Source organism: Trachemys scripta, chromosome 3 (genome assembly GCF_013100865.1).
Source record: "Trachemys scripta elegans isolate TJP31775 chromosome 3, CAS_Tse_1.0, whole genome shotgun sequence".
Classification (NCBI taxonomy): Eukaryota; Metazoa; Chordata; order Testudines; family Emydidae; genus Trachemys; species Trachemys scripta.
The window spans coordinates 87,414,875-87,438,502 of record NC_048300.1 but is presented as its reverse complement, the minus strand read 5'-3'; the positions used below and the strand labels follow the sequence as shown (position 1 = coordinate 87,438,502).

Below are 23,628 nucleotides of genomic sequence, written 5' to 3'. Positions count from 1 at the left end.
TTGTGTCAAATTGTGTCAAACCAAACCGATAGCTTTCTTTGACAGGGTAACAAGCCTTGTAGATGGGGAGAAGCAGTAGACCTGGTATATCTTGATTTTAGTAAAACTTTGTATACTGTCTCACATGACCTTCTCATAAACAAACTAGGGAAATGCAACCTAGATGGAGCTACTATAAGGTGGGTGCAAAACTGGTTGGAAAACCATTCCAGAGAGTAGTTACCAATGGTTCACAGTCATGCTGGAAGGGCATAATGAGTGGGGTCCCTCAGTGATCAGTTCTGGGTCCAGTTCTATTCAATATTTTCATCAATGATTTAGATAATGGTATAGAGAGTACACTTACAAAGTTTGCGGATGACACCAAGCTGGGAGGGGTTGCAAGTGCTTTGAAGGATAGGATTACAATTCAAAATGATCTGGACAACTGGAGAAATGGACTGAAGTAAATAGGATGAAATTCAATAAGGACAAATGCAAAGTACTCCATTTAGGAAGGAACAATCAGTTGCGCACATACAAAATGGGAAATGACTGCCTAGGAAGGATTACTGTGGAAAGGGATCTGGGGTCATAGTGGACCACAAGCTAAATATGAGTCAACAGTGTAACACTGTTGCAAAAAAAGTGAACGTTATTCTTGGATGTATTAACAGGACTGTTATCAGTAAGACATGAGAAGTAATTCTTGCTCTCTATTCTGTGCTGATTAGGCCTCAATTGGAGTATTGTGTCCAGTTCTGGGTGCCACATTTCAGGAAAGATGTGGACAAATTGGAAAAAGTCAACAAAAATTATTAAAGGTCTAGAAAACATGACTTATGAGGGAAGATTGAAAAAATTGGGTTTGTTTAGTCTGGAAAAGAGATGACTGGGCGGGGCTGGACATAACAGTTTTCAAGTACATAAAAGGTTGTTACAAGGAGGAGGGAGAAGAATAGTTCTCCTTAACCTCTGAGGATAGGACAAGAAGCAATGAGCTTAAATTGAAGCAAGGGAGGTTTAGGTTGGACATTAGGAAAAATTTCCTCACTGTCAGGGTGGTTAAGCACTGGAATAAATTGTCTAAGGAGGTTGTGGAATCTCCATCATTAGAGATTTTTAAGAGCAGGTTGGGCAAACACCTGTCAGGGATGGTCTAGCTAATACTTAGTGCTGCCATGAGTGCAGGGTACTCTCAAGGTCCCTTCCAGTCCTATGATTCTATCCCCAGGCCCCTCTTTACAAAATCTGAGTTCTAACAATTATATTAATTAATACAGAACGATCTAACTGGATTATATTTAATGTTATATTTTTGTAGCTATTTAGGCCCAGATCTACAAAGGTACTTAGGCAGCTAAGTCCCAGTTTTAGGATCACTATGATCCACAAATTCCTGCCAAACCCTGTAGGTGCCTAAACTCACTTGGCACCTATATTTTCAGGGTAAAATTTCCCTTGGTGCTTAAACATCTGCCACTGGGCATGTACATTGCTGCCTCACTCTGTGTATTTAGCTGCCTCTCTCTTGCCTAAGTCCCAGAGCAATTCACAAACCAGAGAGGAAAGGCATTTGTCTGCCTAAGTCATCGGTGATACCTGAACCTGTAGCCAGCCTCTGAGCATGCCCAATGGATCAAGCCCCATTTAAAATCTGGCCACAGGAAGAGATAATGGTGGTGGTGCCCATCTTATACTTTTAGCTTAGTGGTTAGAGTACTCACCAGATATGTGGGTGGCCTAGCCACAACACTTCAAAGTCCTTCTCTTTCTCTTTCTGATCCAATGATTTAATTATATATACACAGTGGAACAGCTTCAAATACTTTGTCACTGGACCAGAGAGAGAGGAAATGATTCTGTAGCATTTATGGTTGCTACAAACAAAAGTTGTTTGTTTAATTTGCCTATTGTACTGCAGCTCTTCCCATGTCTAAGATTTAGAGTAATTGTTGATCTATGATTATATGAAGGATAGAGCTGACTGCTGTGCAATCAAGCACTAAGTGAGAGCTAACGTCATACTAAATGGTAACTCTCTGAAGATCCCATAAATCACAGAAATGTAGGCCTGGAAGGGATCTCAAGAAGTCATCAAATCCAACCCCCTGCACTGTCGCATGACCAAGTAAACCTACACCATCTCTGACAAATGTTTGTTCAATCTGTTTTTAAAAACCTTCAATGATGGGGATTCCACAAACTCCCTTGGAAGCATATTCCAGAGCTTAACTACCCTTATGGTTAGAAAGTTTTTTCCTAATATTTAACTTAAATTGTCTTTGCTGCAGATTAAGCCCATTCTTTCTTGTCCTACCTTTAGTGGACATGGAGAACAATTGATCACCATCCTCTTTATAACAGCTCTTAATAGATTTGAAGACTTATCTGATCCCCCTTCACTTTTGTTTTCTGAGGACTAAATATGCCCAGTTTTTTTTAACTTTTCCTCATAGGTCAGGTTTTCTAAAATGTTTATCCTTTTTGTTGCTCCTCTTCTAGATTCACTCAAATTTTTCCGTATCTTTCCTAAAGTGTGACACCCAGAATTGGATATAGTACTTCAGCTGAGGCCTTCCGAGTGCTGAGTAGAGCAGTAGTTACCTATAATATCTTATATATGACAGTCCTAGTAATACATCCCAGAATATTCGCCATTTCACAGCTGCATCACATTGTTGACTCTATTCAATTTGTGATCCACTATACCCTCCAGATCCTTTTCATCAGTATTGCTACCTACCCAGTTATTCACCATTTTGTAGTTATGCATTTGATTTTTCCTTCATATGTGAAGTACTTTGCACTTGTCTTTACTGAATTTCTCTTGTTTAATTCAAACCAATTCTCTAATTTATCAAGGTTGTTTTTGAATTCTAATCTTCTCCTCCAAAATGCTTGCAACTGCTCCCAGCTTTGTGTCATCTGCATATTTTTTAAGCATAAGATCAACTCCATTATCCAACTCAGTAATGAAAATAGTGAATAATACCAGGCCCAGGACTGACCCTATCTTCCCAGTATGACAGTGAATCATTGATAATTACTTTCCAAGTACGGTCTTTCAAACAGTTGTGCACCCAATTTATAGTAATTTCATCTAGTAGGTAGCCCTAGTATGATGAACTTTAGAGATTCTAGTAATAGACAGGACAGCTTCAACAGGTATTGTTCAAACAGCCCAGGGTGTTTTTAAATAGATATATTTTCTCAACTCTGTATCTTAATTTTGATGAATTGCTCCAGGTATTATGGCTTTGAGAATCATTGATCTTCTCTAGGTTTAAAAATAAGTAGGTAATAGACCCCCAAAATACAGGGATTGCTACTCATTAAATGCAGTTTACACACAATAAAGTTAGCTGACTCTTGAATTAAAATATTGTTTCACCTTTATCTACACATTTTCATTTACTGATGATGAATTTATTATGAAAGTGTTCACACATAGGTCTCATCTGCTGACCAGTAGGGCCCGGCTTATATAGTACTGATGGTCTCTCAGTTAATTCGTCTGTTGATAATCCTCCAAGTCAACATCCCTTTGGCAGCTTGACACATCTTTTTGTTCCTGTTGCACCCCATGGTCATGTCAACATGGACGGTGACAAGGGTCAAGGGAAACATTCGAAAGGCATCCAAACCACTTGGCAAGAAGGTGAGTTTCACACTTAGTGATTACCATTTGTTTTTGTCTTGGAAAGATAATACGCTCTGTGCAAGAACAGTGGCCTATTTTTAAACTGGCTTTTAGAGGGAATAAAAATGACAATGTCAGCAGCAGCTCTGGACTTGAAAGTTACAGTGTAGGAGGTCACTTTTCAATTTGCTTTTACACACGTGCTATGGGAGCTCTCAATAGGGTCACTCTAACCTTTGTCACTCTGCGTTGATTCCCAACAGCATGGATTCACTTGCCATCTGGTTAGAGTTTTGTCTCACTTGGGATGAAACTTTGGCAGGAGAAATTTTGATTACAAAATAGTTAATGCTGAAATTAAGCTTGTCATGCCACACAGAATAATAAATGCTCTTCTCCACTGCGTATACTTGAGGAGATTTGGGGGCTGGGAGTGGGACATGTACCATTTTACAGTAGCAGTGCCTCCTTAAATCAAGGTGAAACTTCTATTAAGATCTGCTTGGACTGTAATTATCCAGTCAGCTAATATGATGAATTTCAGGCAGTCCGTTAAGGAGACAATATCATCACAATGTGTTTGAGGTAATGTATGTTATTGTGGGATGTTACACTAGAGAAACTTGACAACATTTTTAAGGAATAGGCCAATGAGGAGAAGCCAAGTACAATATAAATTAAATCTCTTTAGAGAGGAACAATGATAACCATATGGATTTAGTTGTTAGTGCAGCAAATGTAGACTTCTCATAACTGGACCCAACAATACAGGATGGCCTCTGTTCCCTTTTCCTTTGTAAAGCCCTGTTTTTCAGGGGTTCATATCTGACTGTATCACTTTAAAAAGTCCCACCCAGAAGTGAATGTTGATTTGACCATTTATAAATGATGGGAGATAAAAATATTGGCTGGCCTCTATTTAGGCAAAACTTTTATTGGCTTCACTGGGAGTCTTGCCTGAGTGAGGGATGAGTCTACAGGAATTGGGCACTTTGAGAGAGAGTGTGTGTGAGAGTAAGAACTTGAGGGAAAGGTGGAATTGAACCATCTGTTCCCATTGGCTAAACCCAGAGTTTCCCCCATTAGAAGCATGGAATGCTGATGCTCGTTTTTAAGGAAGGAATGAGGTAGGAGTTTGGGAGTTACCTTTGCCATGGGAAGCTGAAGGCTGTTTGAAAACTATTTTTTTAAGGCTGCTGACGGGAGTTCTGAAATGCAAGGAAATATCACAATCATTCCTTATTTCAGATGCCATCTCTGGAAACAGAACACACTCTGTGCTCTAAATAAGTGAGCCCAGCATTGTCTCTTTGTGAGTGGCAATATGTCTTGAGCAGCTGTAGCAGCAGAATTTGTGAAGATTAGAAAATCAAATTATAGTTTGAGAAAAGAAATCCTGCAGAGTCAATGCATAATGACATTCCTCACCACCACCACCGAGCTAGGGGATATGGTCTACAGCGCACAGGAGGGGTCTGTAGGTCAGAACACTATGGTGCGAGTCCCTGCTTTGCCCCTGACTTGTGTGACCTGGGACAAGTCATGTCATTTCTCTTGGTTGGAGTATATTTGTCAGTAAAATGGAGATGATAATGTGGCAATGTGCACCATATTAACTGGTAATAAATAATATTTACTTCACAGGGGAGTTGTATGGCTTAAATAACTAACCCTTGTAAGACATATTGAGATCCTTAAATGAATGATACTATATATACATTCTACATGAAAAATAATCATAAAGTCACTAAAGCTAAGGGCTTGCACTAGCTGGAACTGAAGTCTGCACATTGCAATCAGCTGAAAATGTTTGAGACTTTTCATGCCACTATAAACAGATCTTCACCATAAGAGTTGATTAGAAGGAGGTTCCACTCTGGATCTATGAATCAGCGCAACCAAGAAGCTTTACTCTGTAGAGACGGCACAAACCCTAACATTCAACTGATTCTAAAAATCTCATGTGCCAAAGGTTTTTCTGAATTCATTGCTCTGTCCTAATAAAGAATGTAGCAGTGGTTGTACCAGTAGGTAATAGCACTGGGAAATACTACGGTTAAACAGTCATAAAGACTTCAGATTCCTCCAAAGGTCAGTACACAGCTGTTTAATCTTACTACACATGGGTACACAAGTTATGCACACGTGAACAGAACAGACCTGGGTAATGGGGAGCTATGCTTCTTTATTAATGCCTCCCACCTACTCTACTAAGAGGCTGTGCAGCTGCTTGAAAGCTCCGTGCTGACTGTCAGCAAGTGACAACTTCTTTTTCTTCAGCTGGAATTCTGCTTAGCAGATCCAAAGGGTCCTTCTCTCCCCTTGTGAGCAGATTTGCAATTCCTGGGTATTTATTTTTTCTTTCCTGTTTTTATAAAGGTGCTGATCAAAAAAACTGTCAGTGAATTTTCTCGTTAATTTACTACCTCTCATGTCTACTACTGAAGTCAGTGGGGAGCTTTTCCATTGATTTCAAGGGGCTTTGGATTGGGCCCTCTAAGAAGTATGAGCTGCTATCATTCCTCTCCGATAGCTAGCTATGAAACCTTAATGATGGTTTTGGAAGGCTGGTCCTACTGTTAGCTGGCAAGTGACCATTTCAGCAGAGTGATCTGGCTCTCCCATATAGGGCTCAGCTGCATTGGAACATGACAAACCAACCTAGTGCACTTAAAATATTGGGGCAAGTTCTGGCCCTACCTGTTTGTGGGATAGAGCCTATAAGCAGCAAAGCTGCCAGTATCTGGAGGAGCCTAAGCAAATCCTGAAGGAAGCCAACCTTGCTGAAGCAGCCATGTATATTGAATGTGGCCTCTGGAGCCTCTGACTTCATTCCTGTCTTGCATGGGGCTGCCTGGGAAGTGGAGCATGAAATCATTGCCCTCTCAAGCACTGTGCCCAAAGGTCCTCGGGATCAGGCTCCCTGGTACATGTCAGTGAGGGATTGCAGAACTCCTTACACTACGTAACACAAAAGTGCGGACTTGGCCATCGGTATGCAGTTATTCCTGCCTGCTGCTTAAAGAAACCACAAAGCTTTTGTTACAAAAACGCTTTAAAACTAGGGCTGTCAATTAATCACGATTAACGCATGTGATTAACACAAAACAAATTTACCTGCTTTTTTTTTAAATGAGCATTAATCACATATGAGGATGCCGTGCTCTGGGGGGCACCGCTGCGTGCCTCTGGGGCAGGGGTGCCCCTCCTCCCCCCCACCCTGCTCCACTTGCCTCTTCTCCACCCCAGCCCACCCCCATGGAGCTGCCCCTGGCCACTCTGCTCCGGACCAGGACCCTGCCCCCTGTTTCTGCGCAGAGTGGGCAGGGGGATGATGGCAGGGTGTCCTCCCTCCCCCTGTCCATGTACCTGGATGCTGCTGAGCTGGGATCGGGGAACAGGGAGCCTGTCTGCTGCTGCTGCTGGCTCAGGAGCAGGGCCAGCCTTAGGGGTGGGCAGGCTGGGCCACCACCAGGTGTCTCCCGGAGCAGGGGTGCCCCTCCTCCTCCCACTGCTCTGCTCTACTGCTGTCTTCAACCACCGCTGCTCCTACCTCGCCACCCTGGGCAAGCTACTCAGGACCAGGAGCCCCTCGTCTTCTGTGCAGAGTGAAGGGTTGGCTCATGTTGGGGTGTCTTATGTACCTGGTCTCTGCTGAGCTGGGGTGTGGGTCAGGGAACAGGTCTGTGCTGCCTCTGGGTCATAATGGGAGAAATCTCCATGTCTGCCACTCCAGCAAGCTCTGCGTAAGAAGCTCCATCTCTCTGTTTCCTGCTTACAACTGTTTCTCCAGACTTTATGCCTCTAGTCTCCACAGCCTACGAACCCAAACTACTAGCCCCAGCATTTTCCACCAGGCCAAACCCCTCAGCCCACCTGACTTTATCCTGCCACCCGCTGTCCTTCCATTGTTTCCAGCTGCTTTTACTATGTAGAAGGAGCCTAATTGTGCCTTCCACTGAACCTGAAAGAGTACTTGGCTCACCTATTGGCTTTAAAGGGACTTCTGTGATTGTTTTAGGATCAAAGATGCATTTGATGGCAGTCATTAGCATCGTCCAGCAGAATAGCCCCCTATTCAGGAACAGAATATGGCCTGATCCTACACCCCTGAGGTCAATGGAAGATTGCCATTGATCGCACAGGGCCTGATACAAAGCTTACTGAAGTCAATAGAAGTCTTTCCATTGAATTCAGCAGGCTTTCAGTGAGCCCCAAAGGGAACAAGGGTGTTCGCAAAAGTTAAAAATACATTTCCTGCACATTTAAAAGTGGTGGGCTTATATTTTTTAATAGAGTACTTAACGCCAAATGCAGGATTTGCTAAGCCAATGAAGAAAGTGTTTCTCCAGATGATAGCACAAGCACTCACATCAGTGCCAGGAGGGCCATGTACTTGTCTCTGCAGTGCTGTGAATTCCCTCTTTGATGGAAGCAAGTCTGGTGACCTAGTTGCCATTATACACATCTCTTCTCTTCCATGACTTCTTTTCTGTTGAAAAGAAAAACAAAAAAAATGGGTTTGCTTTTTCATAATTCTCCTGAGTAAAGTTTATTTGTTTTTAGAAGAAATTCCCTTTGCTCAGTTTCCCACATGACTGTCCCCTGCTCAGTCTTATCTTGGAGTGACTCACAGCATGGGTCAAACGGTGAAGAGAAACTTTATGGTAACCTTTTTGTAAAAACTGTTTTCTTTGGACTCTCTGTTTGTGTTTGCAACCAGTAGGCAATTTCCCCTTCTTTCAGCTTGAGCATGAACTCCTTCCACTATGCTGTATTTAATGAATTCTGCTGAAATGTATATGCAGTATTTTAGCCATGCAAATAGGTCTACTTTTGAACCCAAAGATACCTCCCACACCTCTTAAACTTGACCAGCATCTCTAGCTATCTCCTCAGCTGCGGTACATTTCCACAGCTCTGCTGACTATAAAAGAATGTTCACTGACATGAATGGAACCATTCCTTGTTATACCAGCTGAGGATCTAGCCCCTTGTATAGATCAGTGATGTTCTGGAGGAAGTTTGCAGGAGCCCTTTGTTAAAAATTTGCCACCAATCTGAAAATACCCTGTGGATGATTACCCTGTTCCCACTGGCATTCACCACTGGTGTGGATACCACAAAGTCCTTCTTGCTAAGGAATACTTACTCTGGGAAGCACTGGAAATACTTCTGATTAACATTTTTTTTTTTTTGCCTTGGGAATGGATCAGGTTGCACAAAATGGTAGGCATTTTCTTAGAGAGGCTACCTCCAGGCCTTCCACAAGGTTTTTACCTCCATCCCCTGTACAAATTACACAAACTGAGCACTGTACTACACCATCAATTTACTCCAAATATTTTTCAGAAACAAAGTATAAATATTTGAATTAATATACGTAGGTTTGCTAAGTGGGATTGACTCCCCTTCTTGCTTATTGTTATGAGTTTTAAAAGCATTTCTGCTATAATGAGAAAAATGAACAGGTGACCCAATCACCTGTACTCTCTGTAGTCCTGACTCAGCAAACAATCCCTATTCAGCAAAACACTTGAGCATGTGCTTAACTTTAAACGGATGTTTAAATACCATTAAAGTCAATGGAACTTATGATATGTGATCAAAGTTAAGACTATGTGTCAGTGCTTTGCTGAATAGAGACCTGTGAGCACACCGGCCCACATCGTCATCACAGGCTAAGTCCTTGTTCAAATATTGAAAACATATCACTGGAACAAGGAGGAAGAGTGAGAGCAGACAAGAACCAATCATAATGGTCATAATTATTTGCTTTCATTTGCTCAGCAGTCAAATAAATAAGGATATTTACAGTTCTATTCCCCAAAGTTCAGAAAAAGAAAAAATGGAATAATGGCAGAATGGAAATAGTCTTGATTTTTAAAACATGCAACAATATCTCTTCAGTGGTAGCAGCAGTGAACTTTTCCATGTCTCATTTGCTTGTGTTCAGTTTCATTCCTACAGTAGTGCAGCATGGAAAAACTGGGATCATAAAATCCTCTTTTTTTCTAAACTCATGTGTTTCGCTTTTCACTCATGAAAGAAATATTTCCGTTTCTACAGTATGTTCATTTCCAGTGGCTTGTTTTCCGTAACAAAAAACCTCCAAAACCCTAGAGATTTTTTTCTGCAGGCCTAATGTCTGAATCACACTCATGAAAAGTTTGCAGTATACTTCACTGCAGGACTGTACCTTATTCCAAATGGCATTAGTGTAAATTCAGTGCAGACAGTTTTCTTTCTGGGCCAGTCCAGGGGAACCAAGATGGTCAATTAAAAGACAAAAACCATCTACCTTTGTGTTCTACACACAACTGCAACCTCAACTTCCAGACCAACCTACTGTCAGACTTCTCATTTGTAAAGAAGATACTGTACTTAGGAATAAATCTATGGTAGTTAATTATTTGTTATAAACGATATGCTTTGTTAATTTAGACCTTCTGATTCAGGAAAGCATGGCTATTCTGGACAGCACTGAAGCTGGGATTTAAGTGGAAGGTTAATGATAATAAACCTGTATTAAGTGCTTTTCATGGAGTCTCATTTTTTAGGGTTATTTTTTTCCTATTCCTGAGCTATCATTTTTGAATAAAAATTGATTTTCGCAAATCTCTCTGTATTTATTCAAACACTTTGTGTGAACAAATGTCAAGCTACTGATTATCCCAAATTGATCACTTCAGCTATTTATTAGCATGATCATTTTTTGTATTACAAGAGCAACTACAGTTTTCAGCAGAGATTGGAGCCCCAGTGTTTTAGGCACTAGGTGAACATTTTGTAGGAAATAGGCTGTTCCCCAAAGAGCAGGTTGTCCAGTTGTGCAGTCTTGCCATGTCAATCTCAAAGGACCTAATCAAAGATGGTCATGCATTATGGAGCAGCTTGTAAAGAACCCTGCACTAGATCCTAAGGACCACCAGGAGTCAGGACAACAGCCAAGCAAAACATATGCAATAGGTCTCTCTGGTAGAAGAAAAGGAGAAGGAACCTGATTTTCCTGTCACCAATTCCAAGTTGTAATCCTGCTGTCCCATCTCACCAGCAGTCCCATCCTCGCCTGTGTGCTCCTCTATACTCCTCAGACATGAAAGGAGCCGTGGGATTTCTCAGTGACATATGGGTCTTGAGAACGTTATCCAGCTAGTTTTAAAATCTGTATTTTCCTGATTTCTTCTTCTTCCGCTTGCCCTATTTCATCTGACTTCCAGATGAATATTTATATTTGCTCCACAAATTCACCCTGTAGTTTCAATTGGATAATTTATTCTCTGAAAACTGATCTGTCTTCTAGTGATGCTGTGTGCTGTTCAATGGATGCTATGTTCCAGTCAAGAAGCTACTATTGTGGAGTGGATAAATTGCTCCTTATATATGCAGCAGTCTGTATGGCACTTTGGGCTCATTTAGAATGAAAGTTGGTGTACAAAATGTAAATGATATTTTAATCATGTAGAATTAATTTGGTTTGCCTTCACCTAGACCCAGTCTGTTTACCCAAGAGAAACATCTAACATCCAGCTTCATTCCAGGCATTTTTCCTCTGTGGGAGTTGTTACTTTCACTAGTTAATAATAAACATAGGTGTAGAGCAGGGGTCCCCAACGCGGTGCCCACGGGCGCATGGTGCCCGCTGGGGTGTCTAAATGCACCCGCTGGGGCGTCTAAATGTGCCCGCGTACTGGCCGGCGGACGAGCATCCACCAAAATGCCTCCGACAAGCAGCGTCATCCAGAGGCGTTGCTGCCGATTTTCGGCAGCTTTTCGGCGGCGACGCCTCTGGATGACACTGCTTGTCGGCAGCATTTTGGCAGATGCTCATCCGTCGCCATGGTCCTCCGTGGCTTGTCGTCTGGCGCCCGCCAGGTGACAAAGGTTGGGGACCACTGGTGTAGAGTATCCTTTAAAATGCTTAGTGGCACTTCAGAAAGAGACAGACATGCTGAAATTTCGTAAACAAGTTTGAGCTTCATAAAAAGCGACATCCTCCTAAGTTATTACACATTGTTAACATGTCGAATGCCTAAACAACAAACAGTCCTCTCAAAAGTATTCAAATAGCACACTGATCTACAGAGTCAATACATCTGCTGGGTAAACAGAGCCTAAGACCACACAGTATCTTAGAAATCAAACAAATTAAAACAATTTCTACATCATCACTCATTACAATACCCAACTGAAGTAATGTGATCTGAATGTCTAATCTGGGAGCTGAGCTTGTTTATATGATGACCCGAATGAGCACTAAGTGAAGCCTTGCAAGTATCCCAGCAGAAAGACTCAACTGGATGAGACAAACAGGATCTTGGCATCAGGGATCAACATGAGCAAATTATGACAATGTTTGCATAATAGGATCTAAATAGGCTAGTTTGACTAAATAATGCATTGTGGTAAAAGGGCAAGTCACACAGCTGCCAGTGAGACCTTTCCCACTTCAAGTGGAAGGCATATTTCTTTAACCCATCCTTCACTAATAAAAAAAACACATAGCACAATGTATGAGGCATTTTGTAATTCTTTCTGAACTTCCAGATCCCCTCATTTTCCCCTTGGAAGAGGACGGGACAAAGAAGGAAAGAACCAAATGTGATAGATGCACGCCATATTGCTTAAAGGACTTCTAGAAGCGACTCAGGGCTTGTCTCCATGGTGGAGTAATGCCACTCTGGGGGGTGGGGATTTCTAAAGCGTACTAACATGTTGTGCATTAATTGGTCTGCATAGCCCCTGCTGGTGCACACTAGAGGTTCCCTAGATCAGTGGTTCTCAACCAGGGGTACGCGTACCCCTGAGGGTATGCAGAGGTCTTCCACGGGGTACATCAACTCATCGAGATATTCGCCTAGTTTTACAATAGGCTACATAAAAATATTTAGCAAAGTCAGCACAGACTAAAATTTCATACAATGACTTGTTTACACTACTCTATATACTATACACTGAACTGTAAGTAGAATATTTATATTCCGGTTGATTTATAATTATATGGTAAAAATGAGAAGTAAGCAATTTTTCAGTCTTAATGTGCTGTGACACTTTTGTAAGCAAGTCGTTTTTAAGTGAGGAAAAACTTGGGGTACTCAAGACAAATCAGATTCCTGAAAGGGAAACAGTAGTCTGGAAAGGCTGAGAGCCACTGCCCTAGAGTATTTTAACATAATTCTGTTTCAAACAGCACTATTTTAAAGTGCACCGGCAGGGTGTACCAGAACCAATTAGTGAGCAATACATTAGTGTGCTTTAGAAATCATACCCCTATAGAGAACATTACCCTACCATGTACACAAGCCCTCAGGTATCATGGTAGTGGTTGCGGCATAAGAATCTGAACAGAATCGAAGCGTAGATTCCAACTTCCAGTGCTATACTGAAGTCAATTTTGAGTAAAGTAATTACAGTAAATAGGAGGGAAGTGAACTAGCTAGTACGTGTGCATCCCAGTGCACTATCTGGTTAGAGCTGGAGCTCTTTACTGGTAGCATCGTCTGCTATAGCTCAAATGGGAGGGCATGTGCTCTTGTGGTCAAAGGAACTGAATGTTATCCCTTCTAGTTTTGTGAAATCCCAAGTGGCCGAAGCATGTTACAGCGTGGTAAATGAGAAGCATTCGGTGACCACAATTGCGTTGCATTATATTTAGAAAAGGGAGGAGAAGAGGGTCATTATGTGCAAGAATTAAAATATTTTATTTCAAACATTTCAATTCATCAATAAATGCCATTCAATTCAATAAATGCCATTAATATTGTCCTTTTATATAGCTCTGATATGCACCAGCTGAGGATCTGACCCATAGAGTCTAAAAGGGTGCCAAACATGCCCAGTTATATTACCCAATAGCTGTGAATAGCTTTATGTGGATTCCGAAAACATTTTCTTTACTTTTGCCCCAGAAGACATCATGTAAACATGTGGGCTGCTTATTATACAAGGATCAAATATCTCACTTGCAAAGAACAACTACTCAGCATGACCATTCATGGGTAGAACTGAGCAAAATTCAACAGCTTCCGTTAACAGGTGTTTGTGTCAGCTGTTTCAGTTTCTACTCACAGGTATTCTGAACTCTCCAGTTTCACTTTGAGATTTCAGGTTTGAAAGAACCCCAAAACTCAGAGCAAAGAGCAGTCAAAACCCTCCGGTTGTACAGGAAACAGTGAATTTTGAATGGGTCCCATAGAGAACAATAAACTAGCCTCTGTATATTAAAACAAGGCCTATCTTGTTCTACGTGTTCAGGAAGCAGAGGTGTTCTTTTGACGACGCTAGACAGTTTCGATTTTGTAACAAACCTGAAAAGCAGGGGAGTTGCAAGCAGTTTCAGGTTTTATAAACCAAAAAGTTTTCTACGGCTTGGCTTATGAGCAATGCTGTTATCCCAGATACACTGCAAAGAAATTTTTATGCACCCCACATCAGCACCTCGGAATTGACCCTCAGAGGGGTTAAGCACCTGCCGTTCCCACTAATTTCAGCTCCTCACAGGACCAAGCCCAAGTATTTTTGCTACAGCCTCTACCTTCAACAGACCTGACCTTGCAACACTGTCTACTGGGTGTAGTACTTACTGCTGTAAATAGTCCCATTGACCTCAACAGGACTATTCCCAGCAATGAGTGCTGTGCCCAACAGTAAATGTATGCAGGATCAGGCCAAATATCCACCCTGGATTGAATTGGATGGGGAACCCTGGATTCTATCCTACTATTTTAGATACTTATATGGCCTCCCATTATCATAGTCTTTGAGCACCTCACCTTTAATATATTTATCCTCACAAGACCCCTTGTGAGGTGGGGAAGTGCTGTTATTCCCAGATAACAGATGGGGAACTAATGTCCAGATCCTCAGATGTATTTAGGAACCTAATTCCTGTTGATTCCAATAGGAGTTAGGCCCCTAATACCTTTGAGGATCTGGGCTTAAGTGACTTGCACAAGGGCTAATGAGAGGCCTATGGCAGAGCAGGAAATTGAATATAGAAGTCCTAAATTCCAGGGAAGCACCCTACCCAGTGGCCATTGTTCCTCTCCTTCATGGCTTATCTCCCTGACAATACCAAGCACTGGCCCACCATTCTTTTTGTAGTTTTGCACAGACCTAACCTCCCAGAAAACATATACAAAAAGCATTGCAATAGTTGTTGCCCCACTTACAGAGAAAATTAAAGTAAAAATATAGGAAGCTTCATAATCCTCTTACTTTTATATGAAAAAGCAAAACACCCAGTAATTGAGATCTGGCTTGAGGCTATTTGTATGTTTCCTGAACTGAATTCCAAGTAGTGAACAGGCTTTTTCTTAAGTCAGTAGCTCCATAATCTATCTTGTAATTTTCCCCCTTGTAATTCTCAATATATTTCTAGTACATTAATGAAAAAAAAAACCCAGAATCATAGACATGTAGGGCTGGAAGGGACCTTAAGAGGTCATCTAGTCTGGACCTCTGTGATGAGGCAGGACCAAGTATACCTAGACCATCCTGTCAGCCCTACATTTCTATCATTCATCCCTAACCTGTTCTTAAGAAGTGATGGGGTGTCACATTCTGGGATGCAACCCAGACCAGTGAGAGATTGTTTCACCACTTGTCCTGTCACCCTGCCTTAAATGCTCTGCTGCTGTAACTTCCTGTCTGGATGCTCACAGCCAGCATACAAGCATGTACTGAGTGTCTGTGTGATAAGCAGCCCTGGTTGAGGAACTGTGACTACAGCAACCTGCATGTTACACCACAGCCACACTCTGGTCTCCACCAGCCTGGGTTACTGCTAGCCAAGTGACCCTAATACACCCTCAGTCCTAAATTTCCCTAAATCCATGTTCCCTGAAATGTCCAACCCTTTCCTTGATCACTCAGAAAAATAATAAGGTTTGTTTGCTCCTTCAAAGAGTCAGTACCGAGCAGCTTGCCATATTAACTGCACTTAGTAATTACTTCAATTCAAACACAGCACTGGGGTGGTTTAGATTAAAAATAAAACAATTTTATTAACAATAGGACATAGGTTAAGTCGTAGTAAGTAAAAGAAATAGAAGTATAGATGGTTACAAGCAAATAAAAGTGAAAAGATGCATCAGAAAGTCTAAAACTTAATCTAGTAAGGGACAGTTGTTTAAGATGGCTCCTCTTACCGATAGTCTTTGTCCAGCAGGGCAGACATTCTCTCGGTCAGGACCTTCCACGGAACTATGGAGGTGCTGGTTTCTCTACTCTTTTTTAGTGAAAGATGGAGTCTCTCTGTCCCTTATATTCCCAAAGAATTGTCTTTGTTCTCCAAGTTAGGAAGGCCTCCTGGGGATTCAGTCTTCTGCGTATCTCTGAGGTGTAGGAACAAAGTCAATTCTCTGTCTCTGTTCTGTCTCAAGACAAACCCTGTTGGTTTGCTTGATAGCTTCATTTATGGCTAATATGAAAACTGATGTAAACCCACATTCCTGTGTCTGGGGCAGACCTGTTTATCATCTTTACCTCGGCTAGGCCATCCTCTTAAACAGGTCCTAGTGACATTGTACAGAGGGAATTCATATTGTAAAATGCATGTTATCCTTCTATTAACAACCAGCATGCTATTAGTTTTCAAATGATATCTTACAAGGCATATTTTGTACAAACATTGCAGTGGTATGGGGGATATGAATACAGGGGTGTTTACATGGGGATTCCACAACCTCCCCTGGAAGCCTATTCCAGTGCTTACCTATCTTTGTAGTTAGAAAGGTTTTCCTAATATCTAACCTATATTTCCTATGGCAGATTTCTGGAAGTCAAAATAATGGACCGTATTTAGCCCGGGCATCAATAGCTTCAACTCACCCATTGGTTTCAATGGGTGTTGCACGTGATTATACCAAGGTTGGATTTAGTCCAATCTCTCTACAGTCCCACCAATGATAAGATTATCTATCCAAGTGGATATATTGCCTTATATTTCAAAAGCACTCAGTAGATCTAGTTTTTTTTTAAATATCATCAAAAAGTTACCTGTTTTTCAAAAAAAAAAAAAAAAATCCATGAAAAGTTCCATGTTTATTCCACCCCCATCCCCAAAAAATCATCATAAAAACATTACTAGCAAATGGTTTCATTTTTGATTAGTAAAAAGTGTTGAATTTCAATAGTGTCTATGATTAAAATTTTGAAAAAACTCTGAGAAGTGGGTCTGCTTTGAAACAAAAACCTGTTCAGTTTTTCTGCTAAAATAGGTTTTCATTTTTCTATTTGCTTGACAAAGGGGTTTAAATGGAGGTGGGCTGAGGGGCTCAATGCTGCAAACACTTATGATGAAGCCCTTTTTGTTCAACGAGCAAAACATATGCAGCATGAAGTCTCATTTTTGTGAAATTTTGCATGCATGTGGATTGGGAACATTCTTTCTTTGAACTTTACGCTCTGCACGTTGAGTTTTTCCTTGTAGTACTGAATATGTCATTAATGGGAAAAATATGAGAGCGCTAAAAGTGAACAAAGTCATACCATTAAACTCCAGGGATGCCAACAAAAAACTGTTGCCTGCTGGATAAATGTCTGCACCATAGTTCCAAGGCTGTTTGTTCATATCCTGTTAGGGTTGTATTTTTGTTTAACTCTTCTCCTTGTTACCACCCTTCCTCCTACTACTTCTTGCACCTCTCAGCCAAGTTGCAAAAGCTTGACTAGAAGCAGAGATGAGTGAGTGAGCTCTCATTTAAACTGCTCCTTGCACAGGCTTAAACAGACCTAAACTTCAGAAGGTCTAGTTTCATCAGGAAACATCAGCATCCAAGACATTTAACATGAGTTTTAAATTCCTCAAAGAATATTCCTATCACCTCTGGGATAATGCACTGTAATTTGCCATCAGACACACAAACCAACCAGCATTTCAAAAGTTGGTCAAATGCAAATTTTGTCTGTTACAGGGCCACAGCTGTCTAGCCCTTTGCAACAAATATCTCCAGTTCCTATTATTATTGCAGTAGAGTCTTGAGGCCCCAATCAGTACTGGGACCTATTGTGTAGGGTGCACAAACATTGTGTAGGGTGTACTTTGTGTACAAACATCTAATTAATGACAGTCCCTGTCCTGAAGCTTACAATCTATATGAAATAAATAATACAGTTGCCTCTTTGCCAAGGAGTAGCAGAATTTGGGGCCTTGCAAGCCAGTTTCCTGTTTGGAGCAGAAGTCAGTGACACAGGGTTAGGTATTTTCTTACTGTAATTTGCTTATTTATAAAACATACACAAGTCCTGCTCCTTAAAACAGAGGTGCCAACAGACTGCCTACAGGCAACTCCCTGCTCAGGTCAGGCACCACTACCCTTCCCCCGGAAGCAGCTGTCTTGTTAGGAGCCTAACAAGTCTCACAGCTTAACACCAGGGTTGCCCTTTCATGCCGCAGTCCTGAGTTTTTCAGATTGGAAACCTGTAGTCCAAGACGGCTCATGGAGATTGCACAGACTGGAAAAGTGAACCTGGGCATCTCCCTCATTTTGTACTGCAGAGCAGCTGAACAAAAGGAACCTCACAGCTTTAACTATCAAACCAAGGAAAGCATTTAAACCCACACAATAATGACTCTGGCTGTGATTATTGCATGGAGACGTCAACTCTTTTTATAGGAAGTTTTGTCCCAGGTTCTTATAAATCAACAAACCCTCATAGACAAGCCATAACAATAAAAATACTTTTTGTTGTTATAGTGCCTTTCATCTGAACATTTAAAGTGCTTTACAAACATTACAGTTTGCAAACGTTCAAACAAACTTTATTTATTGTGGAATATAGGACTTAATTTTTAAATATGGACACAATTCTAAGATCCATCCTTCTGAAATAAATTAGATTAGATTGATCTTCTCTGTTTCCTTTGGAGACCAGATTGTGCCCAAACTGGAGTCCTGCCTACTGAAGTCATATGAGGTAGGATTTTAATAGGAAAAGCCTGCCACCTGCAGGGAAAAACTCTGAAAAAATGTAGCATAACAATAGATGGGCATTACCCTGCAACATTAACGCCCATTTACCCTTCTGGAGTGGTGTAAAGAGGCCTTAGACTAAATGAGAATCAGAGCTAAAATAGACCAACCTTCCAAAGAACTTTTTTAATTTACCAGAATTGTTTAATTTAACGTAAGCTCTGTGGCCTAAAGCTTCAGAGGGTAAGGAACTCTCTGCCCCCATCTGTTGATGAATGTCGGGGAAATGGCGTCACTGCTTCTTCAGCTGCATGTGCTTTCTACCCAGAATTCCTCCAGGGACACTATGGGAGTCTGCATAACTGTATGCAAAACCAGAATTGATTGGGTAGTGGAACCAAAGAGGGGAAAAGGTGAAGAGTTCCTAGTTTTTGGCAAAGCATCCATCTTTGGTGGCAATGACTCTGCTTGAAGGTCTTGTAGGCTGCAAGTTCCCTTCCACTAATGATCTACTGATGGAAGGACTATTTGAGAGGAGATGATTCAGAGAGGGCTCTTTAATGGGATACAATATAGAGATGGCAGTTATCTCTGCTGCTGTGCTCTACAGCTTCAACTGTGTGTGAAATCTGGTGAAGCTCCTTCACGCCACAAATTAAATAAAGCTGAAGTCACTCTAACTGGCTTAGGTGGTGGAGCCTCAAGACAGGACCAGGAAGCACTTCCCAAGAGACTGGAGACAGGCCTATCCAAGGACTCTGCATAGCTCAGCATTCTGGGAGTACAATACCAACTGACACCAAATTGTGAGGGGGCTCAACAAAGGGGAAAGTGACATGGTAAAAGGATATATATCTACTGGACATTCACACTGGTGAGTGGGGAACCAAGTTAACAGACAACTGCTGAAGTTACTATGGGATAGTGTTTTATTTATCATTATTATAGATGGATTGTTGCTGTAGTCTCCCAAGTTGATACGATGTTCCTTTTCCCCTCATAAAATTTTCCTAATTTCATACAGACTTAGTGCTCACAAGTGGGCAACTAGTAAGGGCACTCAGGTTTAGTGATCCCAGAAATTCTGGGTGGTGGCTCAAGCCAATGGTGTTTGTTGTACAAGAACCCTTAGGTATTTGAAATGGCCATGTGTTGCTGCCAACAATACCCGCAGACAAGTTACATTAAAAAAAAATCCTATTCTAGTAGTGAAAGCTGGTCCGTTGATACTATCCCGAGACTTGAGAGATCTGAGTTCTATTCCCTGCTCTACTACAGACTTCTTGTGTGACTATGGGCAAGGCATTTAGCCTCTCAGTGCCTCAGCTCCCCCTATGTAAAATGGTGACAACAGCACTGCCCAACCTCACAGTGGTGTTGGGAGGATAAATACATTGGCATTTGTGAAGCACTCAGGTAATGGGAGCCACAAAAGTGCCTTAGGCAGATAGAAAAGAGGACTGCCATACACAATATGCTGATATTACTACATACTACTGTGAAAGGATCAACTCACCAATGGCATCTCCTCATGAGTAGCTGTGGCATAGCAGCTGTCTGAGCACTGGGGTCTGCTGCTATTGAGTGCTCCACATCTGCAGTGGCCTGCCTCTTCCTGTGACTTGGCCCATTGGCCACATCACTTCAAAACCTCTCCCCTTCCAGTGTAGTCTATGAACAAAAAGCAAGGGGAACTAACACAAATAAACTGAGCAAGTAAGGGGAGGAGCGAAATGCCTCCCTCTCAGGGCATATCAGGATCTGGCCTTCAGGCAGGAGTTGTCAGGGAAGCGCCTGCCTTCAACCATCCCTCTCTTCAGGAGCTGAGGGTTGAAGATTTGTTCTCTTCCCTGGTCTGCCCACAAGTGAGCGGCTCTGCTTCCCTTTTAAACTTCTCCTCCAGCCTGTAGATTCCTGGCAGCTGTGGCAGGCTGGAGTTGGCTGGGCCCAGAGAAGCTCCTTAACCCTTTGTTGTGCAGGATGGGAGGTGTATGCCCTATCACAGTGACACATTCTGTCTGTGGCTTAAATCTTCTCACCTTTTGCAGAGCCCAAATAAATGGACTTTGTGCATGGAGAGTTTTGTTGGGGTTTGATTAATGGAATCACCTCCTCCACAGGCGATGGAGCAGCCATGGTAACCCACGAGATGAAGCTGTAGCTCCAGAAGGTCACTTATATCCTCCATCCCACGTTGGGAGTTGGCCAGGGGATCTGCATGGATTCATTGGCCCACTAGTGCTGTTGATTTTAGTCCCCACCAAGCAGTACATCACCACATGCAGATAATGCCAGCACCTCCCCTGCAAATCATCCCCACACTCACCTGGCAAAACAACATCAAATCTGCTGTCCTTCAAGTCCCATGCACCCACCAGTGGTGAGCAAGATTGGACCCAATAGGAAGTTACTGTGTCTGTGGTATGTGAATTCGGACCCCCGTATATTGTCCATGTATCAGTGTGTTGTCTCCCATCCAGAGGGATACAGAACCAGCACAGGCAGCTCAGCAAAGCTATAGAGAGCAACACACAAAGAGATTTAAGTTTAAACTTATATTACTAGCTGCTGTCTTTTTCTACACGTTACACATAAGGCAGTAACTTTCATATAATCCCAAGGTAAAAGCTGGATGAATATTGACAAAACAGAACAGCAGCATACTGTTATTACACTTATTTTCCAGCCTGTGAGCACATACTGAGCCCAGCTACAAAATGCTACGCAGGTCTGAACAATAGGAAACACTTTATTACAGAGATCGCATTTTAAATAATACATTTATTTTTCATAATAACACTGAGGCCCAGCCACCAATGATTTCTCAAGATTTGAATCGCTTCCCCAGGGTGGATCTGGATAACATGTAGGAATCATGACATGAACTTCTGAAATTTACACAGATGCTAATAATGTAAAACTGATGGCTCCATCACTTTCCACTCCAGAAGCTCCCTGCATAGTGAGAAAGGAATAATCAACCACACCAAGATGCTTGGGAAGACCTGCAATGCTCTAGGAACCATCTCCCATCCTTTAACATTTGTTGTGGCTCCACAGTCTTACCTAGAAAGCTGTAAACAGTATTTCATCAGTTATATTCTGTGCCTGCATTTCCTTCTCAGCCATGGCAGAGTGCCCAGACATTTGTGTATCAGTAGAAACATCTCAGGCCAGATTCACTTTTAGGTCTGTGCTGGCCTCTGATGGCCGACCCAGAGGCACAGCCCTAATGGGGGACCACTAGGAGTTAAGACTGTGGTGGCCAAAAGAAGCTGCAACCTCTCTTCCCCCAGGGGTTCATGTGTGGTCTGTTCTACCCAAAAAATGAGTGGCACTGGCTAGGGGTGTGGCTAGGACACCTGGGGAATGATGGCATCTAGTGCATCCCTGGTGCAACATCCACCAATGGGGCTTTAGTGGAGCCTTTACCTGAAAGGGAAGCTGCTTTCCCTAGAAGAACTCCTCAGGGAGCCTGGCAGTGGGTTGTGAAAGGAACGTAAAAGGGGATGGAGACTGAGGGGCAGGGAGGTTGAGAGGGGAAGGAGAGAGCACAGGGGAGGAGGCTTAAAAGCACAATGGGCAGGGACAGTGATGATGTGGGGCTGGGGAATTGCAGTGGAAGGAGATAAGCAGGGTTAAGGGGGACTGGCAAACAATGGTAATAGCGCAAATGAGAAAAAAATCCAACATCTACGTTTCAGAGCTGAGTGAATGATGAGGCCAGCCAGGCCCTCCCCTTCCCTCTCCCCCTACCCCACTCCCCCAGCTGCTGCTGCTGTTCCCTTCCTGGAGAGGGAGATGAAAGGCCTCTGGCTTATCCTTTGGGTTGGAAAGCTGTGATTTACTGCCTGTGGCATCTGCTGTAGTGATGCTGGGTGGAAGGAACCCTAAATGTATGGATGTTTTCCTGGTCCACCTCTGCAAGCTTCTTCCAACTATTGATGGTTCCCATGTGGAGGGGGCAGGGAGGCAGGCCCATGGGCTCAGTGCCCTGAACAATCCCAGTGTGGCAGAAAGGTGCGTATACCCCCTGCACTCTCGGCTGTAGCTGATGCTGGCTGCTCACAGCTTGCATTAGCAGTGGGATAGTATTCTGGACCAATGACTTAGATGCTGTTGCATTTTTCTTAAAGGCAGGTCCCTCCAAGTCTTAGCTGGAATTAGTGTGTGCTGCTGGAGCAGCACCCTGCTGTTCTATTGATCTAAATGAATGCTCTGTGTTACTGTCCAGACACACGCAGCACCGAAGGCTTTGACGCACTGAGTGCATTCTATACACAAGTCCCATCAAGAAGCACTTGTGCAGTTATATGCTGGACACCCCCTCTACGTTTCTGTGTTGAAAATAATGGGACTTCATCAAATGAGAACCCTGGGATTATGCTGGAGGCTGGAATGCGGCCATGACAGTGTTAATGTTTTGTTTATTCCTGCTCGCGACTCTGTATTTGGAAGAAGCCAAATGTGTTAAAGAAGGGCTATTGTTACCATTCATAGTTAGTGTTTTGTGCTTTAAAAACAAGCCCATAAGCCATCCCCTCAGTGCTCCGGATGCTCTGGCAGCCCAGCTCCTCCTCCTCCTCCAGAGAAAAACACCCAAGAACAACACTCCCATTCATACTGGGCTCCATTTCCTGCCTTGTGCATCCTCCCTCAAGATGCCCCGACTCCCCTGCATGACAAATAAGTCCTTGCCAGGAGAGTAAAGTCTTTCCCTCTATAGGGCTGTGAAAAGCTTACACTCTGACTTCCCCAACCCAGCATGGTTGGCCTAGTTTCAGCATGAACCCAAAACTTACTGAGGTTCAGCAAATCTCTGAGAAGATGTGCATTTTCCTTTCCATCCCAGGAAACCCCTCTTTGGTTAGACTGGCATCAGGGAGTATTCAAGCCCCTCTCCTCTCATGCTACATTTAAGAGGCAGCTGACTAGCTACCTTCCACATCTTCAGCTGGAGGCTCGATGGCTTGTTCCTATCATCTTCACTCTTTGGGGCAAGCAAGGTAAGGCTACTCTCCCCTGATCTAAAGGCAATATTTTCAGGGCACTGTCCAGCCTACCCAGCACCCATTCATCAGCAGACGTGAA

General features: G+C 42.6%; 1 long non-coding RNA gene across 1 annotated transcript; it reads right to left on the bottom strand.

Moving 5' to 3' along the window:
• Positions 1-7,904: 7,904 nt before the first annotated feature.
• Positions 7,905-20,721, bottom strand: LOC117875607. Its single transcript, XR_004645303.1, has 3 exons — positions 20,054-20,721; positions 15,772-15,957; positions 7,905-8,114 (listed from the first exon to the last, which is right to left on the bottom strand). It is a non-coding gene; the product is annotated as an uncharacterized LOC117875607 (long non-coding RNA).
• Between the last annotated feature and the right edge of the window lie 2,907 nt (positions 20,722-23,628).